The sequence below is a fragment of the Austrofundulus limnaeus genome, unplaced genomic scaffold (genome assembly GCF_001266775.1).
Source record: "Austrofundulus limnaeus strain Quisiro unplaced genomic scaffold, Austrofundulus_limnaeus-1.0 Scaffold64, whole genome shotgun sequence".
Lineage (NCBI taxonomy): Eukaryota > Metazoa > Chordata > Actinopteri > Cyprinodontiformes > Rivulidae > Austrofundulus > Austrofundulus limnaeus.
The window spans coordinates 2,235,886-2,239,641 of NW_013952466.1; positions in this window are offsets into that span (position 1 = coordinate 2,235,886).

Below are 3,756 nucleotides of genomic sequence, written 5' to 3' on the forward strand. Positions count from 1 at the left end.
AAGGTACTTTTAATCTGAAAAGAGCTTCACTGAGTGAGAACTAATGAGAGCCCAGCAGACAGTTTAAGTTTCACTTTCACTTTCACCCAAGAGCCTGCAGGAGTCGTGGGCGGGGTGTGTGGGGAGGGGGGAGGGGGGGCGCTCTGCCATGAGGAAGTTTGGCTTAAAGACACGTCCCAGGGGTGTTCCTGGTCCCAAAAGGTGTTCCTGGTCCCCACCTGTCGTTTTGCTCCTCAGCTTCCTAAAAACGCTGCAGGATTTCTCAAACATGCATGAATGAGTCAAAGCAAGGCTTTGGGCATGTTTTTTATGAGACATTATAACATGATATAAAACTGAAAACAGTTGATTTTTCATGATATTGCCCCTTTTAGGGAAATTTGGAAATACATCAAATATGAATTATGTTTTCACAGATCGGCACAGACAGCTGTTCCATTAAATAAAACAAAAGGTATACGTCTGCTGGTGTTTGTGTGAAACAAGATTTCGTTGATGATGCTGGCTCTGTGCCAGGTAATATTTTTTTATCTCACAGCAAATGAGACTTTTAAGCGAATTTACTGCTTTGGCCGCTGTGATTCACGTCGTGTGCTGATGTCACTCCTTTCGCTTTTTTTGTCCCTGTAATGTGTGGCAGGCCACTGAACCTGGATAAAGAGCTTAGACTGTCTGACCCACTCCTGCACTCTCACACATAAAGCATCCCACAGGCACACACACACACACACACACACACATGGAGCGCAGCAGAGAAACACCCAGTTGAATATATTTTTCAAAGCCAAATTGAGTCTTTGTAAAGCTCTTAGTACCCCTGAGTGGTGTGTTTTGATGTGACCCCCGGTGCCTCCAGTAGAATAGGTGCTTTTTATTAGCCGCATATCCAGTCTGTTTGTGTGTGTGTCTGTGTCGGTAAAATTGGGTTTTGTTCAGCTAAATGCATTTCCTCTGATTAAAAAAAAAAAGAACGAGGGAAGCTTCCAGCTCACAATGTGGCATTAATTTGTTGCAGGTTGAGCTTCTGTGGCACATTAATAACTAAAAGGACGGTCATTTTCATCTAAACTGCTACATGTGTGATTTTTCCATGTTTTTTGAAAAAAAAAAATTGGTTCTTCTGTTTTCCATTTCAAATGGTTTTTACTTTTTTCAACAGGGGTGTTGGAAAATATTGACACACTGAAATATTTAATTTATGATACTGTATTGATTTTCAAAATCACTATTGATTTTTATTAAGGCTAATGTAAGAAGAAATGTGAAATACAAATAGTTTTCACTGTTGTTTGGTGTTCTGATTAAATCAAAATAAACTGAATTTAATCAGATTTTATGTATGTGATGCATGGTGTGCTCTTTACACTGAGTTATCTTTATCGTTAGAATATTTTGGAAAAAAAGTTAATATAACGTCTTGATTACAGTATCACAATATATTGTGATAGCGCAAGGTAGCGCAACTGTGTGTGCTGCATGACCGGTTTCACCTGTTCCCCCGTGTTTGTCTTGTATGTTTTCTTGAATGGGTGTTTCTTAACTGCCCCCTCCCCCCTTCCCTGAATGTACAGCACCTTGTGAATTTATTTCTGTGAAAGGCGCTATATAAATAAAACTTAACTTACTTACTTACTGAAATATCACATCATGACTTGCGTCATATGTATCATATTACCAAATTCTTGCCAAGAAACAGCCCTTTCTTTCAGTGCTGTAGTCGAGACCGGCCTTGGTCTCTAGACCACTTTTTGATGGTTTCCGTCTTGTCTTGGRCTCGGCTGCATTTGTACTCGGTCTTGTCTTGGTCTTGGACATTGAAGACTCTGGATTTTATTACAAGATCAATCAAAACCACAACTGTATCACTAAATTACCAGAATATTGTCCAATTTATTTGTTAACATCTTTGCTTTCACTGGATGTAAAATGTACCGATTCAAAACCAATGATGTTAGCAAAGCTAATATTAGCAATCTACCTCTGCACCAAAATTCTTCACCCTGCCTTCACACAAATAGATTTAGTCAATAATAGCTCTACATATTAAGTTAGTTACCTGTGTACAGTATACCGTACTGTATGTTTTAGGGCACTAGTTTCTTTTTCTTTTTTTTTCGCGTACTCGCTCTCCCTCACTCTCTGTTTTGATTAGGTCCAGCCCCTAAAAAACTTGGTCTTGTCTCAGTCTTATACACTCTGGTCTTGCTCTTGATTTGTAGTTTAGGTGGTCTCGACTACATCACTACAATTTTCCATTCAAATATCCATTTTCACACTCATTTGCTTTAATATTCTTTGCGTGAAACAGAGCGTGTTTGTGTACTGCAGATGCTAAAATTGCTTAAATAACTGTATCAGTGGCCTGAATTTATTGAACGCTGTATTTTTTTGGGGGGGAGCCATTTTTTGCCAGCGACAAAAGTGCCCCTGGTGCACATCTGCTCCTGAAAAGGGTGCGATGGTGCTTGAAAGAGGGAAAAGAGGTGGTTTTGAWAATCACTTTGACTTGTTCGCGTCTTCTTGCTCCCTTTTTAATGTGGTGTCATTATTACCCAGATGTAATTAGCTATGCTAATGGCTCGACATTTGGACTTCCGTCTCGGCACTTTGGGAAGAAATGTGCTGCAAATGAAGTGGGATCACAAATGGAGAGGCTGAATGGACGTGTGAGGGTTGAGTGGAAGTTCTAGAGGGTGTCACTGAGAGCTGGAGGGGCTGAAGCGCTTCAGAGGATGTGCTGAGAACGCTTTTTTTTTTTCTTTTTAAATGAGGAATTGTTGGGGTGAAAGAGCTGGAATCAGGAAGTGGATAAATAAGCTTTGTAGAGGAGAAAAGAGGCTGAAAAACCTCCATAAYGTGTGAAATCTCTTCCACAAGTGTGTGTGCTTGAGAGGAAAAAAAAAATCTGTGATATGTGTGTGAAAGTGAAGCAATTACAGGGTGCCTCTGTTGAGCACAACAAAGCCATGCTTTTAGAGCATGATAGCTGAAACAGACTGCTCCATTAATGTTCTCACTGCAGATGAAGATGCATTACTGCAAGAGAAATGTGTAAAAGGCTTCAACACTTCCAATATCAGCTGGATTAATATCAGCATTTTATAGCTGAATTAATGAATACATGGCAGTGTATTGATTAATGCTCTTATTTGACTGTACGGTCATTAAGAGGATGAGAGGCAGGATTAAAGCTTTGTATCCACTAGGTGGCGTTGTGTGTCTGTCCACATCTTTTATGGATGAATTAAGAAGTCTTGGTTTCTTAGAGAGCAAACCTAAACATCCTCGGGGTGAGTATATTACAGTATGAGCAGGAGCAGCGTTCCTCCACCCTCCAGTCCAGGAGGCAGTTTGTTTTTTTCCTTTTAATGCTCGAAAAACGTCGCGCCCCGCAGACATACCTGAGTTTGAGCTGGGCGCTGACTCACATCCAAGCCTCAGCAGCCACAGTGGCGGATCTGCTGTATTTTTATTTATTTATTTATTTTTGGTTGGGCTGCCAGAGGCTCTAGTAGGGATCCAGACCAGCTGAGGTTCAGTCTGTTTTAACCCTTAGCCTGTTTTTTTTTCTTAGAAAGCCTGAAACACTCCTGAGATCTGCAGCCTAAAGGAGTCTGTTAGTGTGTTTTTGTGCAGACAGTAGAAAGGGAAAGACTGCATTCAGCACTCAGCTTGTTTTTTATTCTCTGCGTTTGTGTGTGTGTGTGTGTGTGTGTGTGTGTGTGTGTGTGTGTGTGTGTGTGTGTGTGTGTGTGT